Consider the following 25,107-nt stretch of genomic DNA (forward strand, 5'->3'; position numbering starts at 1 on the left):
ACACAATTTCACATAGTAGATAAAAAACGTCTTCTGACAGGCAAATACGACAAAAACAATCTAATCATCAGCTGCAGCAGCAGTGTTAACATCTTCGCCATGTGTATCAGTCTAAATCGTAATTCCCCACAATGTCATCTTCTTCTTCATCCTCAATGTCCTTGAACGTTGGCTTCTTCTTGATCAACTCTTGTATGTCCACAGCACGACAGGCAATCTTTTCGCCAGTGTCATTGACGTGATGGTTCTGAAAGATATTAGGAACATCTGTGGAATCTTGTACATCAGGAGTGGCATAAGCATCATCTTGTTGTGCAACTTCATTAAATGAATTCCTCTGCTCAAAGCTTTGCAATACTCTCCAGTCATCGCAACGTGCAAATGTGTCTTCCAAGAAAAATATCTGTGTTGCTTGATTTGCCAAAATAAAAGGCTTGTTGGTCTGGTACGCTGCCTTGACATTGATGGATTTTAAATAATCATCAGCTCTGGGTTTTGCGATCCTGGAAAACAGGTTATACCAACGACAACATAATAGAACCACACACCGATGATCCTCGAAATTGGAGATATACTGCAACTAAACAATGTCTATTATGTTAGCATACATTTCAGTTGTCACTCTGTCGTACGTATCCGTGCTCATGATGGCACTATTTTCTGTCTTCCTGCCTTCGTCGCGTGTAAGGGTGTTGTAGCGCACATCTCCAACAACGCAAGATTCATAATGTCTTACCCGAGTATCAGGACCCATTGCTAGTGCGTAAAGGGCATCATCAACTGCCTGCCCATCCTCCCGCATCTTCTTAACCTATGTATAGAAAATAGACAAGCTGATCATCATATGTACTCAATATATTAAAAAACTGACAGTGCAATTCAAAAGCTTACATGGCTCTTGAACCATTTCGCAAATCCTGCCATAACCAGTTTGTCAATGTTTCTTGGATTTTGCGGCAGTAACTCGTTTTTGTAGATGCTGCTCAACATAGTGATCGCGTCAAACATCTAAATATATAAGAATGTGCTGCAAGTTTAGTAGATTACGATGTATAAGCTGCAGTACTTAGCACTTACTTGATATAAGGTAGCATCTTAGGACAGTTATTCAACACATACCAAACCATTTTGTCCAAATCTTTAGGTTTGTCCTCTTGTCGACTCTTCCCTGTAACTCGAACAGAATAATCAAAAACATTGAGCCCGGAATTGTCTTCACCCACCTCTTTGCTAAGCTAATCAGCTGTTTCAATGTATTTTGAGCAGAATGTCAACGCTTCGATAGCAATGTAGGCCTCTGCAATGAAACCCTCAGGTCTAGCTCTGTTCCTAACATAGCCCTTGAAAGTGCCTAGCCACCTTTCATTAGGGTACATCCAGCCATACTGTACTGGACCTCTAAGTAGTACCTCATAAGGTAGATGAATAGCCAAATGCACCATCACATCAAAGAAGGCTGGAGGATATATCTTCTCAAGGTCGCATAGGATAGTTGGTATCTTGTCTCTAAGACGTTCCAAAGCATCTATCCTGATATTTCTACTGCAGAGTTCCCTGAAGAATTGTCCCAACTCTGCAACTGCTCTGTATAAGTCAGGGCGGCCCAATCCTCTAAGGATAATAGGTAAAACCCTTTGAAGTAGGACGTGGCAGTCATGAGTTTTCAACCCTTGTACCTTGTTTCCATCTGCACTGACTCTCCTTTCAGGGTTGGAAGCAAATCCATGTGGCAATCTCACACGTGACAGGACCTCGCAGAATTCCTTTCTTTTTACCTTGTCCAAGACGTACACAGTTGGTGCCATATCCTGTGGCTTACCTTCATCTTGCACCTACAAATCCTTTCTGATACCCAGATGTGTCAAATCAATCCTAGATTTTAAGGTGTCTTTCGTCCTACCTTCAATATTAAGAAGTGTGCCGATAATGTTGTCACATATATTTTTCTTGATGTGCATCACATCAAGATTGTGCCGCAGATCCAAATCTTTCCAATACTCCAAGTCTCACAAAGTGGACCTGCGGGTAAACAATAATCTCTCCTCTTCCCTACCGCGCTTCCTTTTCCCGCTACCATTACCAGGATGGTTTCCTGGTGTAATATGCCTGACCTTCTCTAATTCCACTTGCAACTCATCGGCGGTGAGCCTCTTTGGCACATCACGGTTTTCATGCTTTGCATTGAACACATGTCTTCGGTATTTTGTAGGATGCGGCTTGTCCTTGGCAAGGAAACAGCGGTGTCCATTGTAACAGATCTTGCTAAGTATTGCGTATGACAACGGATTTCTGTCACAGCGAACACATGCATTGTAACCATGTGTCATTCACCCTGACATAGTACCCAAAGCCGGATAATCATGGATGCACCAAATTATAACAACACACAGAAAGAAATCAGTTGGTGGACTGCTATATAGGTATCGAGTGAAAACACCCTTCCACAGTTGTTGAAGTTCCTCCACAAGAGGCTCCATGAATAAATCAAAATCCTTTCCAGGACTTTTTGGACCTGGGATGAGCAAGGCCATCATGTAGTTTGATTCTTTGGTGCGGACATTTGGAGGCATGTTGTAAGGGATAACAAGCACTGGCTACATGCTATATGTGGCGCTCTGGTGGCCAAATGGGTTAAATCCATCTGAAGCTAAGCCAAGTCTAATGTTTCTCAGGTCAGCAGCAAACTTTTTGTGTTTTTGATTGAAGCTTTGCCACTCGCTACCATGAGATCGATGGCTTATTACATTCTGATCTCTGTACTCCTGGTTCCTAGAATGCCACGATACATCCACTCTTGTTTCAGCATCATGAAACAACCTCTGCAATCTTGGTGTAATTGGAAAATGTCGCAGAACATTATGTGGAATCCTCTTCACAACATCGCCATCTTTCCATCTTGATGATTTGCATTTCGGGCATTCACTTAAGTTGGCATAATCCTTCCAAAACAGAACACAATTATTCTTACAAACATGGATCATATCATATCCAATTCCAATTGCACGATGGAAATTATTCATTTTACTGTAGGTGTGTGGCAGCTCAGACGCATCTAGGAAAGATTTGCGGAAAGCAGACAACATCGCATCGAATGATTTGTTGGTCATCTGCTCAGATGTCTTCACCTGAAGAAAGGTGACCATAGCTGAGAATACTGACAGCTTATTTACTGGGGTGATAGCCACGTTGCATTGTTCCAACATGTGGTCCCACCGTTTTTCTTCTACGGGTGAAAGTTCACGAAATGCACAAGCATTTCGTAGCATTGTTTCAATGTTGGTCAAACACACTGGCTCCGCCACCACCACCTCCTCCTCCAATTCCACCTGAGCATCAGGCACATCAAGATGGTGATCTGCTGCTTCCACGTAGTCAGTAACATTGACGTTCACAGCTTCACCATGATGAACCCACCTAGTATATGTGACTGACATCCCATACAAGTGTATATGATTTTGCACAGTTGACTGGGGTCTTGTAACTGAATTCATACAACTGCTACACGGGCAGAGCACATCTGATTTCGGACCACCGTACTCAGCTCTGATAAAGTTCATGAAGTTTTCAACCCCCTCGACATATGCAGTGGAGAATCTTCGAGCAGAAGTTATCCAAGTCATGTCCATTTGTTAGACATACAAATTAGTTCTTCTACTAGATATTATAGGAAAAACATATATGCTTTTTTATGAAGTCCAGAAAAAAAATACCAAGGTCGATGTCAAAAGTTATGGCAAGATATTTGGACGAGCAGATCTAAGTAACGAGATATATGTAAAGCTAATTCAGGAAACATATTTGAATGCTAAATTATGGCAGGCTGTTTCAGCAATCAATGAGGACGAGCACACAGCCATCGAACTATCGAAGGCCATCGCAGCAACAAAGATCGAGTATAAAACGGTGTACAGCTATTTCACCTAACAGATTGGCTACTAGACCATGGCAATCTACGTCACAATAAATATATGGCAGGATATTTTAGCAACTAATCGGGCTTGGCATGCCATCTCAGCTAAGCAGATTGAGTGCAGAATAAGGCAAGGAAGCTTCTTAAGCAGAGCATATTGACTGTAAACTACTTCGGCAAACAGTGAGATTAACAACGTATATCAGCTAACATTCAGCGCTACACCAACATGCACGGGGCCTCAGTCTAGAATGCGCGTACCGTGGGAGAAGCTGGCCATCGTGCGTCTCCACACGAACGTCGCCAGTGGTGGTGGCGCTAACCGCCGTGCGCCTCCACAAGAACGTGCCACCGGTGGCGGCGCGGCTAGAGGACGACAGTCTACGAGAGCGTATTATGGGAGTGATGTCTACTACAAAACCTTCTTCTTGTAGACGTTGTTGGGCCTCCATGTGCAGAGGTTTGTAGGACAATAGAAAATTTCCCTCAAGTGGATGACCTAAAGTTTATCAATCCGCAGGAGGTGTAGGATGAAGATGGTCTCTCTCAAGCAACCTTGCAACCAAATAACAAAGAGTCTCTTGTGTCCCCAACACACCCAATACAATGGTAAACTATATAGGTGCACTAGTTCGGCGAAGAGATGGTGATACAAGTGGTATATGGATGGTAGATAAAGGTTTTTGTAATCTGAAAATATAAAAACAGTAAGGTAACTAATGATAAAAGTGAGCACAAACGGTATTGCAATGTGTTGAAACAAGGCCTGGGGTTCATACTTTCACTAGTGCAAGTTCTCTCAACAATAATAACACAATTGGATCACATAACTATCCCTCGACATGCAACAAAGAGTCAATCCAAAGTCACTAATAGCGGAGAACAAACGAAAAGATTATTGTAGGGTACGAAACCACCTCAAAGTTATCCTTTCTGATCGATCTATTCAAGAGTCCGTAGTAAAATAACATGAAGCTATTCTTTCCGTTCAATCTATCATAGAGTTCGTACTAGAATAATACCTTAAGACACTAATCAACCAAAACCCTAATGTCACCTAGATACTCCAATGTCACCTCAAGTATCTGTGGGTATGATTATACGATATGCATCACACAATCTCATATTCATCTATTCAACCAACACAAAGTACTTCAAAGAGTGCCCCAAAGTTTCTATCGGAGAGTCAAGACGAAAACGTGTGACAACCCCTATGCATAGGTTCATGGGCAGAACCCACAAGTTGATCACCAAAACATACATCAAGTGGATCAATAGAATGCCCCATTGTCACCACGGGTATCCCACGCAAGACATACATCAAGTGTTCTCAAATCCTTAAAGACTCAATCCGATAAGATAATTTCAAAGGGACAACTCAATCCATTACAAGAGAGTAGAGGGGAGAAACATCATAAGATCCAGCTATAATAGCAAAGCTCACGATACATCAAGATCGTACCACCTCAAGAACACGAGAGAGAGAGAGAGAGAGAGATCAAACACATAGGTACTGGTACATACCCTCAGCCCCGAGGGAGAACTACTCCTTCCCCATCATGGAGAGCGTCAGGATGATGAAGATGGCCACCGGAGAAGGATTCCCCCCTCTGACAGGGTGCTGGAATGGGTCTAGATTGGTTTTCGGTGGCTACGGAGGCTTCTGGCGGCGGAACTCCCGATCTATTATGTTCCTCGAAGTTTTTAGGGTATATGGGTATATATAGGAGGAAGAAGTACGTCGGTGGATCTCCAGGCTGTCCACGAGGCAGGGGGCGCGCCCAGGGGGTGGGCGCGCCCCGCACCCTCGTGGGCAGCCCGGGACTCTCCTGGTCCATCTTCGATACTCCGTGGGCTTCTTCTGGTCCAAAAATAAGTTCCGTGAAGTTTCAGGTCAATTGGACTCCGTTTGATTTTCCTTTTCTGTGATACTCTAAAACAAGGGGAAAAAACTGGCACTAGGCTCTGGGTTAATAGGTTAGTCCCAAAAATAATATAAAAGTCCATAACAAAGCCCATAAACATCCAAAACAGATAATATAATAGCATGGAACAATCAAAAATGATAGATACGTTGGAGACGTATCAGCATCCCCAAGCTTAATTCCTGCTCGCCCTCGAGTAGGTAAATGATAAAAACAGAATTTTTGATGTGGAATGCTACCTAACATATTTATCCATGTAATCTTCTTTATTGTGGCATGAATATTCAGATCCATAAGATTCAAGAAAAAAGTTTAATATTGACATAAAAATAATAATACTTCAAGCATACTAACCGTCGGTGTCAAAACCGGCGGATCTCGGGTAGGGGGTCCCGAACTGTGCATCTAAGGCGGATGGTAACAGGAGGCAGGGGACACGATGTTCACCCAGGTTCGGGCCCTCTTGATAGAGGTAATACCCTACGTCCTGCTTGATTGTTCTTGGTGATATGAGTATTACAAGAGTTGATCTACCACGAGATTAGAGAGGCTAAACCCTAGAAGCTAGCCTATGGTATGATTGTATCTTGTCCTACGGACTAAAACCCTCCGGTTTATATAGACACCGGAGGGGCTAGGGTTACACAAGGTCGGTTACAAAGGAGGAGATATACATATCCGTATTGCCTAGCTTGCCTTCCATGCCAAGTAGAGTCCCACCCGGACACGAGACGAAGTCTTCAATCTTGTATCTTCATAGTCCAACAGTCCGGCCAAAGGATATAGTCCGGTTGTCCAAAGACCCCCTAATCCGGGACTCCCTCAGTAGCCCCTGAACCAGGCTTCAATGACGACGAGTCTGGCGCGCAGTGTTGTTTTCGGCATTGCAAGGCGGGTTCCTCCTCCGAATACACCACAGAAGAGTTTGAATACAAGGATAGTGTCCGACCCTGCAAAATAAGTTCCACATACCACCGTAGAGATAATAATACTTCCACAAATCTAATCTGCTGACACGTTTTGATAGTATGACATCACTCCATGGCCCGGTTATTATTCGAACCGCTTTTCTCAACCAGCTCCACACATATCGCGAGGCGGTTTTCTTGATACATATTTTCAAAGCAGAGATCGTGTTCCCCTTATCACGGGATTCTCATCAATACAGACGTGGGTAAACCAACCGCACCATCAATTACGGCGCCTGGGGAATAAGCGGTTTTGCCAGGCAAGTGGGGAGACTCATCGCATCCTCCGCCCTTATAAAGGGACAAAGATCTACTTTTTTCACCCACGCCTTCTTCCTTCTCGCTTACCCATTCCCGCACACTCGAGCTCCAGCGCCCAAGCTCGCGTCTTTCTTCTCAAACCACTCCAAGCATGTCTGGAGCAGGAGGCAAGTGGATGGTCTCCTCCGTCACGGAGGAGAACATCAAAAAGTTACGGGAGGTGGGATACCTACCTGCGAACATCGCGCACCGGCTGCCGAATGCAGGACAGATCGTCCCAACGCCCGAACCCCATGAGAGGGTAGTTTTCCTTACCCATTTCGTCTGCGGACTGGGGTTTCCTCTCCACCCATTTGTCTGCGGGCTCATGTTCTACTACGGGCTGGATTTCCATGATCTGGCCCCCAACTTCATCCTCAACATCTCGGCGTTTATCGTCGTGTGCAAGGCCTTCCTCCGCATCAGGCCCCACTTCGGCTTATGGCTGAAGACCTTCAATGTCAAACCGAAGGTGGTGGGAGGCCAGGAAGCAGAATGCGGAGGCGCCATGGTGGGCAAGATGCCTAATGTCACCTGGCTCGAGGGTACCTACGTGGATACCATAAAGGGGTGGCAATCGGGGTGGTTCTACATCACCGAGCCGCGCGACTCCAACTGGGTGGTGGCCCCCAAATTTTGATCCGGAATCCCCACGGGGCTCACCTCCTGGAAGAAGAAGGGCCTGTCCTGGGGTTCTTCGGTAGAGCTGACCGGACTCCAGACCTGCATCCAGAACACGACGAACAAGAAAATCAAGCTCGTCAACGTGGTCCAGGTTATGCTCTTCCGCCGGATCCTTCCGTGCCAACAACGGGCATTTGTTTTGTGGGAGTTCGACTAGGCCCAGCACCAGACGCTGTGAGAGCTCTACGGCACGACGCACGAGGACATTCGGAAGGTGCTGTTCAAGGGCGCCGAGATGCCCTCCTCCCTCACCGAGGACCGCGGACTCGGCGCAAAGCGCCGCGCCCATCCGGTAGGCTTTTACATCACTCAGGGTATTTATGTGCCCCGACTTAGTTATGTGCTTGATCTAAGGTTTTATGTCATTAACAGGACTGGATAAAGACAATGGAGCAGCTTGATTGCCCAGCCCCCTGCCCGAAGATCCGGCAAACGCTCTTCTGACGAAGATTCTGACCCCGGCACCTTACGAGGTGCCGGAAAAGATGGCCAAGAATAATGCCGTGGGGACCCGAAAGGGTCTCCGACGCAAGATGGTTCTGTCGGGCTCATCATCCGATGAGTCCGACGCGCACTCCTCCCATGGAAACGAGGAGGAGGAGAAAGGTTCTCCCCCCCCCCAGCCGGGGGAGACAAGAAAAGGAAGGCCGACCCATCCGGGGAGGCCGAAGGGTCCAAGAAGGGAAAGACCCTCCCTCCGGGCTGTGCCACGACGGCCGCCGACAGCGGCGACGAGTGGGTACCAAGGGACAAGCCCTTGGCGAAATCGTAAGTGTCCGGAAATCATAGCACTTCATGGTATGTTTTATTGTACTGCCTTTGCTTATGCCGAACCTGTTTATGCAGTCCGGCCCGAGCTCGTCTTGACGTACCCTCGTCGAGCGGCTCTTTGAGCACGTCGGATATGAATAGCGGTTCTCCTCCGATGGCTTCCACCCCTCGCCCTACGGACAACACCGAGGTGGTGTCTCAAAAGGCACCGACCCAAGGGGAGCCGGTCCTGGGGGCGCCTCACGGCGACCTCCCGGACCTTGGGTACCAAGGGAGCGAAGCTCCTACGGGCTTCGAGTTCGGGCCCCAGCCGGACACTGCACCGGAACCTTCAATGGTTCCGGACTCCGGCAGGCGGTCCCCCATTAAGGGGGGGCAACCATCCGTGCCGGTGTCTTCTATACAACCAGAGGCACCGCACAACTTGCTGGAAGCGCTTCACAGCGCTTCCATCGATGAAGAACACCGCACTGTCATGAGTGCGGTAGTTAAGAAGGTTCAGTCCGCCAAGAATGGACTGACCGAAGCTTGCGCCAGCCTCTTAACAGGCTTTGAGGTAAGCATTTCAAAATATAAAAATATTACCGCATAGATAGTAGCCCCTGATGCTCTGTTCGGCGCTCGTGAATAAAAACTGAATAGAGTATCAAATGATAACTCAGGAGTCTAATTAGAGTATGTCTATGTGTATGTGCAGGCTTCCCTGCTGGCCGATGCCGCATGTACTGTGGAGGTCTCTGCGCTGAAGTAGGCCCTGAAGCGGACCGAGGATGAGCTAGGCCTTACCAAGGGGCAGCTCGAAGAGAGCAAAGGTAAGATATACCCTAGTTTATATAGGTAAAAAGAAGTTCGGGGTAAAGTAATAGGATCATCATAAATTTGTCAGGGGCCACAATCGAGGTGGAGACCCTAAGGAAGGCATTGTCCGCGGCCAAAGACAAAGTGGCCAAAGAACGTACTGAACGGGAGAAACAAGAAGCCCGAGTGGGCGAGGTGCAGCAAGAGCTCGAGGCTCTCGCCAAAAAGCATGAGTCCTTGGAGCTTGACTCCAAGACACAGGAGCCCGAGCTCATGCAGGCGCTTGAAAGCGTCCGGAGCACCAAGGCTGAAGCCCACAAGGCCCTCCAGGAGATTGATGCGGCAAAGAAGATAGCAGCGGGTAAGGCATTCAATATGCAAAGCAAGCATGTGAAGGAGACTTTCCTTTTTCTTACCCGAGTTCGAAGCTCTCCAGGAGCATTTGCAGATCTTCCCCGCAATGTGCTGGATGCCGCAAAGTTTTACCGGGCTCAGGAGGGGAGCTCAGCGGAGAAGTTGTTCTGGTCTCAGTATACTGGGACCGAACACCCCGTGTCCTTGAGCGACCAGCTGAAGCAGTTGGTCGAACTTCATAAGGCAGCCGAGTAGGCCATGAGGGGCCTTATAGTCCGGATGTGGCCTGGCGAGCCCCTGTTCGGCAGCTACTTCGGCCTGGTGAGGCGGCTGGTGGAAGCCTGCCCACGGCTTGAAGTCATCAAGCGATCCGTCTGCATCGAAGGTGCACGCAGAGCTTTTGCCCGGGCGAAGGTGCACTGGGAGAAGCTAGACGTCGTGAAGCTTGTGAAGGAGGGGCCGCCAGAGGGCAAGGAGAATCGCCGCCCTGAGAATTACTATGAAAGTGTCCTGAAGGGTTCCCGCTTAGTGGCAGATGAGTGTGCCAAGGATGTAATTTTTGAATGAACATGCCCATGTGATCCTGTAATATGAAACTAGTTCTTTTGCGCCATGCGACGCTTTCTTAATTTAAAATATTAGCTTCTGTGTGGCTGTTTATAAAATCTGAGAGTTGGCCAGTCATCGGCTTCTGCCCCAATGTAACTAGTACTGGGGTGTTCGGGGTAAATCTGAACACTCTTTACCCCAATTTTGGGTCCTTCAAGGGAGGTGCTCAGTGCAACGAACCAGGCAATCAGACTATAATGCTTTAAAACTCTCACTTAGCCATAGAAATCTATGATTTTAAATTTTTGGCGAAGCCCCTGGTATTCGGAAGGCCGAATTTGGGGCGCTATACACGCCTAAGCCGGACAAGGCCGACTGTTCGCCTGAAGCGGAAAAAGTTTTTAAGGACTTGAGACCTCTCGAACAATGACCAGTCTCTCGCCTTATCATGACAGTCAGTTTTTGGCTTTCTCTACTGAGGTGCTCGTCCGGAAGAACCGGGACACAATCTCAGTAGTTCTCCCACCGCTACCTTAGCCGATATAGCGGAATGTAAGGTACCAAAGCATGGGAGCCGGGCAACCCAACATTTGACCCAAGACATGATTCGGAGCTGATGCATATAATGCTATAAGTTTAGGGTGCCGCACTGTCGGAAGTGTTCGGACTTCTTGAGCCGTATTACGGGGTAAACGGGAGCCCCAGGCGTACTGACCATACCCGAGCGGGCAGGTGCGGAATGTCATAAATGGACATATAAGAGAAAGGGAAAAAACTTAAATAATGCAATGATAGATTAATAATATGCATTTATTTGAATAATACGTCAAAGCGTACTGGTACAAGTATTGCAATAAGCATGAAGTAGGACAATTCGAAATGTCCTATCCCAAGGCAAGCTACGCATAAATAGTAAAAAAGTGGGTATATCAAGTAGTACTAGAGACCACCTAGCGGTTCCCGTGTTCGTCTTAGCTTCTTGCAGCCTTGGTTGTTGCTTCCGGAGTGTGTTCGACAATCGGACTGTCGGAAAGGGCTTCCGAAGAGTTAGGCCCTGAAAGAGAAAAGGAATGTCACAGGTATACAGCCCCTGGTGTGGTTAAGCCACAATGCGGGGCGTGTCCTGATTGTGCCCCCGCCTATGTCCATGGTATTTTCAACGCGTAGTTATGTACGCGCGGCACAAATTCCGTTGCCGCACTGGGACTGAGACGGGGGCTGGATTGCTAGGCGAGCGCTGATCGCGCCAGGCGAGCACTGATCGCGCCAAGCGATCCTGTTGCAGATTATTCCGGACTTGCTTGAAGGTGTCCAGGGGCTGTAACGCCGAATGAGTGGTCTGCCTGAACATGCTGCTTTGTGCCTCTGCTGCAAGGGCCGTAGTGTGCTCCTCCGTACAGAGCGAGTGTTCTATGTTTCCATTTACTGTTATGACCCCGCGAGGTCCTGACATCTTGAGCTTGAGGTATGTGTAATGCGGCACTGCATTGAATTTTGCAAATGCTATCCATCCGAGCAGTGCGTGATAGCCACTGCGAAACAGGACGATGTCGAAGATTAACTCTTTGCTTCGGAAGTTATCCAGTGATCCGAAGACCACTTCCAGTGTGATTGAGCCTGTGCAATGGGCCTCTACACCTGGGATGACACCTTTAAAGGTGGTTTTGCTGGGTTTGATCCTTGAGGGATCGATACCCATTTTTCACATTGTATCCTGATAAAGCAGGTTCAGGCTGCTGCCGCCGTCCATGAGGACTCAAGTGAGGTGAAATCCGTCAATGATGGGGTCTAGGACCAGTGCGGAGGATCCTCCATGATGGATGCTAGTGGGGTGGTCCCTTCGATCGAAGGTGATCGGACAAGCAGACCATGGGTTGAACTTCGGGGCGACGGGCTCCATCGCATAGAAGTCCCTTAGCGCACGCTTCCGCTCCCTCTTGGGAATGTGGGTTGCATATATCATGTTCACTGTCTTCACTTGTGGGGGAAACCCCTTCTGTCCTCCTGGGTTCGGCGGCCGGGGCTCCTCCTCGTCATCGCTATGCAGCCCCTTGTCCTTGTTTTCGGTATTTAACTTGTCGGCCTGCTTGAACACCCAGCATTCTCTGTTGGTGTGATTGGTTGGCTTGTCAGGGGTGCTGTGGATTTGACACGAGCGATCCAGTATGCGATCCAGACTGGACGGAGCTGCAGTATTTCTTTTGAATGGCTTTTTCCACTGACCAGATCTAGAGCCTTTGAATCCGGCATTGACTGTCGTCGGTGTTATCGCCATTATTGCGGTGCTTTGGTCTATTACGACGCTGCCTACCATTAACATCTTTGGTATCCGAGGTATCCGGATTCCTTGATGTGTTGTTGCTACGAGCCAGCCAGCTGTCCTCGCCCGCGCAAAAGCGGGTCATGAGTGTTGTGAGGGCTGCCATAGATTTCGGCTTCTCCTGGCCGAGGTGGCGGGCGAGCCACTCGTCGCGGATGTTATGCTTGAATGCCGCTAGGGCTTCTACATCCAGACAGTCTACAATTTGATTTTTCTTGGTCAGGAACCGTGTCCAGAATTGTCTGGCCGATTCTCCTGGCTGCTGGGTTATGTGGCTCAAGTCATCAGCATTCGGTGGCCGCACATAAGTGCCCTGGAAGTTGTCAAGAAATGCATCTTCCAAATCCTCCCAACTGCCGATGGAATCTGCTGGCAAGCTATTTAGCCAATGCCGAGCTAGTCCTTTGAGTTTTAGTGGGAGGTACTTGATGGCATGTAGATCGTCACCGCGAGCCATGTGGATGTGAAGGAGGAAATCCTCAATCCATACCGCGGGATCTGTTGTGCCGTCGTATGATTCGATATTTACGGGTTTGAAACCCTCCGGGAATTCATGATTCATAACTTCATCAGTGAAGCATAGGGGGTGTGCGGCGCCTCTATGCCGGGCTATATCCCGACGTAGTTCGTATGAGTCTTGTCCGCTGTATTCGGCCCGGCCGGATTTACTCTTGGTGTATCCGACCGACGATCATCGTCCCTTGTGGGCGCACGTGTTCATGTCCCGTATATTGACCTTGCGATTTTTGCCTTGCTGTCCAAGATGTCTCGCAGGTCCTCCGTGTTGCCCCAGGCCTTAGTATCTTTGACTGAGTGGCGACGGGGTGCGGGCTGAACTTTGGGCTGAAATGCCTCTCTGGCTCGGCCGCGTAGTGGCCGGTCAGCCACATTGTACACTGGTGAATGAGGTTTTAATGCTTCCTCCTCGAGGTGAGGTAGCAACCTGCGTTTTGGGTAACTCTTGGACGGGCGCTCAAGTTCATGCTCCTTGGCCGCAAGGACTTCGGTCCATCTGTCTACTAGCAAGTCTTGATCAGCTTGAAGCTGTTGCTGTTTCTTATTTAGGCTATTTGTCGTGGCCATAAGCCGGCGCTTGAAGTGCTCTTGCTTGACAGGATCCTCAGGCACGATAAATTCATCGTCGCCGAGGCTCGCCTCGTCTTCGGAGAGAGGCATGTAATTATCCTCCTCTGGTTCTCCATCTGCCGCCTGCTCTGGAGGGCTAGCTTGTTCGTCCTCCAGCTCTTCGCCGTGCTGGAGGGGATTGTTGTTATCTTCGGCGCTATCCTGAGTGTTATTATCTCCTGTGTCGGTATCACTGCTCTTATTGTGGCGGGAATTTGAGCGGCGCCGCTGACGTTGATGTTTGGGTTGCTTCTTGGAGGGGTCATCCTCCGCTTTCTCCTCGCCATTGGATTCTTTGGGGGTGTCCACCATATATATATATATATATATATATATATATATATATATATATCATATGATGAGGTAGCGGTCCAGTGCCCCGAGGGCGGTGGATCCTGTTCGTCTCCGGCTTCGTCGTCCATACCGTCGAAGTCCTCGGAGCCGAAGTCGAGCATGTCGGTTAAGTCGTCGATAGTGGCTATGAAGTGGGTAGTGGGTGGGCAACGAATTTCTTCATCGTCCGCATCCCAATCTAGCCAGAAATAGTTCGACCAAGGTTCCCCTGACAAGGAGAGAGACCTTAATGAATTTAGCACATCTCCAAAAGGTGAGTGCTGAAAGATATCCGCGGAGGTGAACTCCATGATCGGCGCCCAGTCGGACTCGACGGGCACGGATACGAGCGGCTCAGAGTCTGTGGCCGAAGATGAATCCAGCGGTTCGGCAACACGACTCTCGTAAGGGCTGAAGTCAATATCCGGCTCTATCGCCGCTGAGAGTGCGGCCTCCATGGCGGGGTCCATCCCTCTGCTCTCGGATGGCGCGACTTGCTCCAGTTTAAAAGCCGGAGTAGCTGCGGATGCGATCTCCCGAACACTGTCTGACGGCAGAGTTATGTCTTGCTCGTCGTGACTACGCGGCGCGTCCGGCATGGGCTCGAATTCGTCGAAGATTAAGTCTCCGTGGATATCGGCCGTGTAGTTCAAGTTTCCAAATCTGACCTGATGGCCAGGGGCGTAGCTCTCAATCTGCTCCAGATGGCCAAACGAATTGGCCCGCAGTGCAAAGCCGCCGAATATGAAGATCTGTCCGGGAAGGAAAGCCTCTCCCTGGACCGCATCGCTAGCGATGATCGGAGGATCCATCGAGCCTTATGGTGACGACACAGAGGAGCTCTCAATGAAAGCATCAATTTCGATGTCAAAACCGGCAGATCTCGGGTAGGGGGTCCCGAATTGTGCGTCTAAGGCAGATGGTAACATGAGGCAGGGGACACGATGTTTACCCAGGTTCGGGCCCTCTTGATAGAGGTAATACCCTACGTCCTGCTTGATTGTTCTTGATGATATGAGTATTTCAAGAGTTGATCTACCACGAGATCAGAGAGGCTAAACCCTAGAAGCTAGCCTACGGTATGATTGTATCTTGTCCTACAGACTAAAACCCTTCGGTTTATATAGACACCAGAGGGGCTAGGGTTACACAAGGTCGGTTACAAAGCAGGAGATATACATATCCGTATTGCCTAGCTTGCCTTCCATGCCAAGTAGGGTCCCACCCGGACACGAGACGAAGTCTTCAATCTTGTATCTTCATAGTCCAACAGTCCGGCTGTCCGGAGACCCCCTAATCCGGAACTCCCTCACTAACCAAGCAATTATGTCTTCTCAAAATAACATGGCCAAAGAAAGTTATCCCTACAAAATCATATAGTCTGGCTATGCTCCATATTCACCACACAAAGTATTTAAATCATGCACAACCCCGATGACAAGCCAAGCAATTGTTTCATACTTTTGGTGTTCTCAAACTTTTTCAATCTTCACACAATACATGAGCGGGAGCCATGGACATAGCACTATATGTGGAATAGAATGGTGGTTGTGGAGAAGACAAAAAGGGAGAAGATAGTCTCACATCAACTAGGCGTATCAACAGGCTATGGAGATGCCCATTAATAGATATCAATGTGAGTGAGTAGGGATTGCCATGCAATGGATGCACTAGAGCTATAAATGTATGAAAGCTCAACAAAAGAAACTAAGTGGGTGTGCATCCAACTTGCTTGCTCACTAAGACCTAGGGCACTTGAGGAGGCCCATTGTTGGAATATACAAGCCAGGTTCTATAATGAAAATTTTCCACTAGTATATGAAAGTGACAAAACAAGAGACTCTCTATCATGAAGATCATGGTGCTACTTTGAAGCACAAGTGTGGAAAAAAGGATATGAGCATTGTCCCTTTTTTGGGACAATGCTCTATTAATGATGATCATCACACTTCTATTTATTTACAACTCAATGATTACAACTCGATACTAGACCAAAGTATGACTCTATATAAATGCCTCCGGCGGAGTACTGGGATGTGCAATGACTCATGAGTGACATGTATGAAAGAATTATGAGAGGTGGCTTTGCCACAAATACGATGTCAACTGCATGATCATGCAAAGCAATATGACAATGATGAAACGTGTCATAGTAAATGGAATGGTGGAAAGTTGCATGGCAATATATGTCAGAATGGCTATGGAAATGCCATTATAGGTAGGTATGGTGGCTGTTTTGAGGAAGGTATATGGTGGGTTTATGATACTGGCGAAAGGTGTGCGGTATTAGAGAGGCTATCAATGGTGGAAGGGTGAGTGTGCGTATAATCCATGGACTCAACATTAGTCATAAAGAACTCACATACTTATTGCAAAAATCTATTAGTTATCGAAACAAAGTACTACGCGCATGCTCCTAGGGGGATATATTGGTAGGAAAAGACCATCGCTCGTCCCCGACCGCCACTCATAAGGAACACAATCAATAAATAAATCATGCTCCGACTTCTTCACATAACGGTTCACCATACGTGCATGCTACGGGAATCACAAACTTCAACACAAGTATTTCTCAAATTCACAACTACTCAACTAGCATGACTCTAATATCACCATCTTCATATCTCAAAACAATCATCAAGTATCAAACTTCTCATAGTATTCAATGCACTTTATATGAAAGTTTTTATTATATCCCTCTTGGATGCCCACCATATTAGGACTAAATTCATAACCAAAGCACATTACCATGCTGTTCTAAAAGACTCTCAAAATAATATAAGTGACGCATGAGAGTTCATCTATTTCTATAAAATAAAACCACCACCGTGCTCTAAAAGGATATAAGTGAAGCACTAGAGCAAATGACAAACTACTCCAAAAGATATAAGTGAAGATCAATGAGTAGTCGAATAATTATGCAACTATGTGAAGACTCTATAACATTTAAGAATTTCAGATCTTGGTATTTTATTCAAACAGCAAGCAAAACTAAATAAAATAAAATGACGCTCCAAGCAAAACACATATCATGTGGTAAATAAAAATATAGCTCCAAGTAAAGTTACCGATGAACGAAGACGAAAGAGGGGATGCCTTCCGGGGCATCCCCAAGCTTAGTCTCTTGGTTGTCCTTGAATATTAACTTGGGGTGCCTTGTGAATCCCCAAGATTAGGCTCTTTCCACTCCTTATTCCATAGTCCATCGAATCTTTTCCCAAAACTTGAAAATTTCACAACACAAAACTTAACAGAAAACTCGTGAGCTCCGCTAGCAAAAAAAAAGAAAGCACCACTTCAAGGTACTGTAATGAACTCATTATAAATTTATATTGGTGTAATATCTACTGTATTCCAACTTATCTATGGTTCATACCCTCCGATACTACTCATAGATTCATCAAAATAAGCAAACAACACATCGAAAACAGAATCTGTCAAAAACAGAACAGTCTGTAGTAATATGGATCAAACGTATACTTCTGGAACCCCAAAAATTCTAAAATAAATTTCTGGACGTGAGTAATTTATCTATTAATCATCTGAAAAAAGAATTAACTAAATAGAACTCTCCAATAAAAAATGGCAGGAATTCTCATGAGCGCTAAAGTTTCTGTTTTTTACAGCAAGATCAACAAGACTTTCCCCAAGTCTTCCCAACAGTTCTACTTGGCACAAACACTAATTAAAACATAAAAACTCAATCATAACAGAGGCTAGATAAATTATTTATTGCTAAAAAGGAGCAAAAAGTAAAGAACAAAAATAAAGTTGGGTTGCCTCCCAACAAGCGCTATCGTTTAACGCCCCTAGCTAGGCATGATGATTTCAATGATGCTCACATAAAAGATAAGAATTGTAACATAAAGAGAGCATCATGAATAATATGGCTAGCAAATTTAAGTCTAACCCACTTTCTATGCATAGGGATTTTTTGAGCAAACAACTTATAGGAACAATAATCAACTAGCATAGGAAGGCAAAACAAGCATAACTTCAAAACTTTAAGCACATAGAGAGGAAACTTGATATTATTGCAATTCCTACAAGCATATATTCCTCCCTCATAATAATTTTCAGTAGCTTCATGAGTGAATTCAAAAATATAACTATCACATAAAGCATTCTTTTCATGATCTACAAGCATAGAAATTTTATTACTCTACACATAAGCAAGATTCTTCTCAATCGGAATAGTGGGAGCAAACTCAACAAAATAACTATCATGTGAGGCATAATTCAATTGAAAACTAAAACCATGATGACAAGTTTCATGGTTATCATTATTCTTTATAGCGTACATGTCATCACAATAATCATCATAGATAGCAACTTTATTCTCATAATCAATTGGAACCTCTTCCGAAATAGTGGATTCATCACTAAATAAAGTCACGACCTCTCCAAATCCACTTTCATCAATATAATAATCATAAATAGGAGGCATGCTTTCATCATAAATTTTCTCATCAAAACTTGGGGGAAAAAAATATCATCTTCATCAAACATAGCTTCCCCAAGCTTGTGGCTTTGCATATCATTAGCATCATGGATATTCAAGGAATTCATACTAACAACATTGCAATCATGCTCACCATTCAAATATTTAGTGCCAAACATTCTAATGCATTCTTCTTCTAGAACTTGAGCACAATTATCAGAATCCTTATTTTTCATGATAGATATTAAAAATATGAAGCATATGAGATACTCTTAATTCCATTTTTTTGTAGTTTTCTTTTATAGACTAAACTAGTGATAAAACAAGAAACTAAAATATTCGATTGCAAGATCTAAAGATATACCTTCAAGCGCTAACCTCCCCGACAACGGCGCCAGAAAAGAGCTTGATGTCTACTACACAACCTTCTTCTTGTAGACGTTGTTGGGCCGCCTAGTACAAAGGTTTGTAGGACAGTAGCAAATTCCCCTCAAGTGGATGACCTAAGGTTTATCAATCCGTAGGAGGCGTAGGATGAAGATGGTCTCTCTCAAGCAACCCTGCAACCAAATAACAAAGAGTCTCTTGTGTCCCCAACACACCCAATACAATGGTAAATTGTATAGGTGCACTAGTTCGGCGAAGAGATGGTGATACAAGTGGTATATGGATGGTAGATAAAGGTTTTTGTAATCTGAAAATATAAAAACAGCAAGGTAACTAATGATAAAAGTGAGCACAAACGGTATTGCAATGCGTTGAAACAAGGCCTAGGGTTCATACTTTCACTAGTGCAAGTTCTCTCAACAATAATAACATAATTGGATCACATAACTATCCCTCAACATGCAACAAAGAGTCACTCCAAAGTCACTAATAGCGGAGAACAAACGAAGAGATTATTGTAGGGTATGAAACCACCTCAAAGTTATCCTTTCTGATCGATCTATTCAAGAGTCCGTAGTAAAATAACATGAAGCTATTCTTTCTGTTCAATCTATCATAGAGTTCGTACTAGAATAACACCTTAAGACACAAATCAACCAAAACCCTAATGTCACCTAGATACTCCAATGTCACCTCAAGTATCCGTGGGTATGATTATACGATATGCATCACACAATCTCAGATTCATCTATTCAACCAACACAAAGTACTTCAAAGAGTGCCCCAAAGTTTCTACCGGAGAGTCAAGACGAAAATGTGTGCCAACCCCTATGCATAGGTTCTGGGAGGAACCCGCAAGTTGATCACCAAAACATACATCAAGTGGATCAATAGAATACCCCATTGTCACCACGGGTATCCCACGCAAGACATACATCAAGTGTTCTCAAATCCTCAAAGACTCAATCCGATAAGATAACTTCAAAGGGAAAACTCAATCCATTACAACAGAGTAGAGGGGGAGAAACATCATAAGATCCAACTATAATAGCAAAGCTCGCGATACATTAAGATCGTACCACCTTAAGAACATGAGAGAGAGAGATCAAACACATAGCTACTGGTACATACCCTTAGACCCGAGGGAGAACTACTCCCTCCTCGTCATGGAGAGCGTCGGGATGATGAAGATGGCCACCAGAGAGGGATTCCCCCCTCCGGCAGGGTGCAGGAACGGGTCTAGATTGGTTTTCGGTGGCTACGGAGGCTTCTAGCAGCGGAACTCCCGATCTATTCTGCTCCTCGAAGTTTTTAGGGTATGTGGGTATATATATAGGAGGAAGAAGTACGTCGGTGGATCTCCGGGATATCCACGAGGCAGGGGGGCGCGCCCCCCACCCTCGTGGGCAGCCCGAGACTCTCCTGGTCCATCTCCGATACTCCATGGACTTCTTCTGGTCCAAAAATAAGTTCCGTGAAGCTTCAGGTCAATTGGACTCCGTTTGATTTTCCTTTTCTGAGATACTCTAAAACAATGAAAAAACTGAAACTGGCACTCGGCTCTTGGTTAATAGGTTAGTCCCAAAAAATATAAAAGTGCATAATAAATCCCATAAACATCCAAAACAGATAATATAATAACATGGAACAATCAAAAATTATAGATACGTTGGAGACGTATCAGGGAGCGAGAGGATCGTCGTGCCTCCCCTCGATGTACCACGGCGCTGATGTATCGACGCGGCGGGGAGGGCGGCTTTGGCAGAGCGAATGGAGTGGAGGGGGTGGGGGGAAGGGGGTTTGGGGAATATTATTGGCTAGTTGGCTGAAGGGCTGTTGAATTTGGTATTTGGGGGGAATGTTTTTTTGGGGGGGGGGGATTCGCGCGATGGGCGGGGGGAGTTTGTCGCATGGTTGGTTTCTCCAAGTGCAGTCCCACGTGTTAGTGAAGAGGCAAGCCAAAGCGCGTTCCGTTTGCGTGAGCCGTGTGCAGAACCGAACGTGTGTGGGGTGCAATGCGACCGTGACAGGGGTGCTGTGAGTGTACCACATTTTTTCCTTTTAAACTAGGTGCTTCGCTGCCTAAAGAAAAAAACTTGGTGCTCCGCACGATCCATCAATACTACTACTAGTAATCCGGTAATCCCGACTAAAACGGCGCAGCCAGGTCTGTCTTTTCCCATGCGATATGCTAGGAGGTTGGCTTAGTTGGGTTTTTTAGGATGAGTAATGCTACACCTATGTACTCCCAGTTACGTAATTAAAGTAATGTGAAATGTGTGAGCTGTTGATTGTAGATTGGGGGGAGGGAGGGGCCTACCACCATGATAATCAAGGAGGAGAGAGAGGGGCAATTTACGTTAACCCTTTTGTAGGTTCCCGTAGATGTAGAAAGATGTGAAATGCGTGAATGTGTAGTGGACATACTATTGGAGTGCCTAAGATAAATTGTGTATGTAGACTATGTGTCTATTTTACTTCGCATGTTAGCTTTGTCTCGGTTCAATAAAAAGCAGAGTTGGTGATGATGGTGTGCCTGCCATCCTGCAACATAGGCCGTCCGATCTATATCTAACGGATAGGAAGGAAACTATGACAATTTACCCACACTCCTCTCCACATTTGCAGATAAGGCCTTCCCTTGTTCATCCTTTTCTCCCACAAGATCTTGATGTTCCGTGCAACGCACGGGCATCTTGCTAGTACTCCTACAATATACTATATTATTGTGAAAGTTCATATACACCGGCCGAGATTAATGCAAACATGGCAGATTTTCATTACATTTCGAACTTTTATAGGACAGAGAAATAAAAGAAACCCGACCCTAAACCTATTCTATGGCGGCGACCGACGTCCTCCATCTGCGATCTCCATGTACGGGGGCGGGGTTCAAGACCCGTGAGGTGAAGGTGCAGTCTCCGGCGAGGAAGAGTAGAACACGGGAGACGGACCGGCCAATTGGCACACCATGCCCTGCCGCCTCCCATGCCCTACTCATCATCGGAGGAGTCCCCGACCTCGGTGGTGCTGGACGTTGGACGGCAGCAAGTAGGACGCGTGGCTCATGGTGTTCCCGTTGTCGGCCGCCAGCATGGCCACCGCTTGTGCGGTCGCGTCCGCGTCTGGCAACACCGCTATTGCATCGCGAGCGGCAACTTGAACGAGGGCGGCGACCTCGAGCTTCATCCCCGAAGACAAGCTCTCCCGCAGAGCGTTCGCGCTCGCGGTCATGGCGGATGTGGTGCCAGGTAGCAGGACGGTGCGCTATGGTGTGGAGGTTAGCTGGGCGTTGCCACTTTAAGTAGCGCATTCCAATGAGGCCAAGCGTGCGGGTGCGTCATTAAGTCGCTGGAGTTGGTTCCTCGGGCACCGAGCCTCTTAACGACGGCATACGGACGGACGTCATGAATGCGGGCAGCTAGCGTCGGCTGGGAATGCACCGCGCGACGGCGCGAGGGACGAGGGTTTTTGGTGTGCCAGAGTAGTCAGTTGTGGTCGTGGCAACGCTGGAGATTCCCTTTGCTCACATGCGACCCCACATGTCATTGAAAAAGCAAGATGACCCAGCATGGTCTCAGGTCGTGGGTGTAACGCCCTCGATGCGGCTATATCTCCTACGTGTCGAAGCATGACTTAGAGGCATAACCGCATTGAAAGCAATGTCGCAAGTGAGGTAATCTTCACACAACCCATGTAATACATAAGGGAAAAAATACATAGTTGGCTTACAATCGCCACTTCACACAATTACATGAATAAAGCATTACATCAACCAGATACACACAAGGTCCGACTACGGAACCAAAATAAAAGAAGAACCCCAAATGCGACAAAGGTCCCTGATCGACCCCAACTGGGCTCCACTACTGATAAACTAGAACGAAAACAACACAAAGGACAAGATCCCCATCGAGCTCCTCCTGAGCTTGGTTGCGTTACCTGGAATGGCATCATCGGCACCTGCAAGCTGGTTTTGGAAGTAACTGTGAGCCACGGGGACTCAACAATCTCGCACCCTCGCGATCAAGACTATTTAAGCTTATGGGTAAGGTAACAGGTATGAGGTGGAGCTGCAGCAAGCGACTAGCATATATAGTGGCTAACATACGCAAATGAGAGCGAGAAGAGAAGGCAAAGCACGGTCGATAAAAGTATGATCAAGAAGTGATCCAAGAACAACCTACGTCAAGCATAACTCCAACACCGTGTTCACTTCCCGGACTCCGTCGGAAAGAGACCATCATGGTTACACACGCGGTTGATGTATTTTAATTAAGGTCAACTTCAGGTTTTCTACAACCGGACATTAACAAATTCCCATCTGCCCATAACCGCGGGCACGGCTTTCGAAAGTTCAAAACCCTGCAGGGGTGTCCCAACTTAGCCCATGACAAGCTCTCACGGTCAACGAAGGAATAGACCTCCTCCCGAGACATTCCGATCAGACTCGGTATCCCGGTTCTACAAGACATCCTCGACAATGGTAAAACAAGTCCAGCAAGACCACCCGCTGTGCCGACAAATCCCGATAGGAGCTGCACATATCTCATTCTCAGGTCACACCGGATAAGCTAAGCGTACAGGAGCCGACGTAACCCAAGTTGCCAAGGGATGGCCCTGCACGGTGCTCTGGGTTGGACCAACACTCAGAGGAGCACTGGCCCGGGGGTTTAAATAAAGATGACCCTTGAGTCTGCAGAACCCAAGGGAAAGAAAAGGCTAGGTGGCAAATGGTAAAACCAATGTTGGGCCTTGCTGGAGGAGTTTTATTCAAGGCGAATTGTCAAGGGGTTCCCATTATAACCCAACCGCGTAAGGAACACAAAATCCGGGAACATAACACCGATATGACAGAAACTAGGGCGGAAAGAGTGGAACAAAACACCAGGCATAAGGCCGAGCCTTCCACCCTTTACCAAGTATATAGATGCATTAATTAAAATAAGAGATATTGTGATATCCCAACAAAATATTCATGTTCCAAACATGGAACAAGCTCCAATCTTCACCTACAACTAACAACACTATAAGAGGGGCTGAGCAAAGCGGTAACATAGCCAAACAACGGTTTGCTAGGACAAGGTGGGTTAGAGGCTTGGTTCAACAATATGGGAGGCATGATAAGCAAGTGGTAGGTATCGCAGCATAGGCATAGCAAAAGAGCGAGCAACTAGCAAGCAAAGATAGAAGTGATTTCGAGGGTATGATCATCTTGCCTGAGATCCCGCAAGGAAGAAGAACGAGTCCATGAAGAAGACAAACATACGTAGTTGAACGAATCCTCACAACACGACGTTACCGGATACAACCCGAAGAAGCACACCGGAAAGAAGCAAACAACATAGTAAACAACCACCACATAAGCATGGCATGATGCACAAACAATTATGATGCATGTCCGGTTTAATGAAGCATGGCGTGGAAAAATGCACAAACAATCCTACAAATTAAGTGGAGCTCAATATGCAAAGAGTTGCATATTGACGAAACACCACATCAATTATTTAGTTCTTTCCCGGTTATGTACCCAACAATATTAAATGTTGTTAAACATGGTAAGAGGTGAAGCATAACAAAACTACACCATCTAAACAATTTAAATGGGGCCGGACATAACAAATAACGAATCCGGTAAATCCCCATATGCATTTATCAATTTAATGCAAACAACGATTTAAACATTTTAATTGTTGTTGTCATGATGCGGATGACATGAACAAGTTTATGCAATTTTTATTAAAAGTTGACAAGAGCATTATGAAGCATTTGTCATCGTGGCTGAAGCGAAAAGGGGTGTCACGGCAACGAGAACGAAATGGTGCCACGGCAATGTTCCGGTTCCGACAACTCATTGAGACGTCGGTGCAAAAGAAAGTGTGGCGGGAGCGTGCAAAAGATGGTGGGGTGATCCCGGTTACCGGGTGTCCCACATGACGGTGGCAAGGAAACTAGGAACATGCAAGGCTCAAATCAGGCATGGTGTAAACACGGGGTTCATCTCGTACATCACACAACATACGTTCACGGGCGTCGTCTCGGGTTATACGTTCAAAGCGTGCAAATGGGACGGTTCGAGTTCGTCGAGGGAAGTAGTCATTCCGTGATGGTAGAAGAAGTAGTGGTACAATTGGTCCTCGCTGGTAGTGGTACACATTCGTTTTAAAGAGGTACTTGACGCGTCCGAGGTTTCCGAAGGCGACGGTAGTGGAACTTGGTGAATCCGAGTTCTTCGAAGGTCG

This window comes from Triticum urartu, chromosome 5A (assembly GCF_056163025.1).
Source record: "Triticum urartu cultivar PI428250 chromosome 5A, HENAU_Tu73, whole genome shotgun sequence".
Classification (NCBI taxonomy): Eukaryota; Viridiplantae; Streptophyta; class Magnoliopsida; order Poales; family Poaceae; genus Triticum; species Triticum urartu.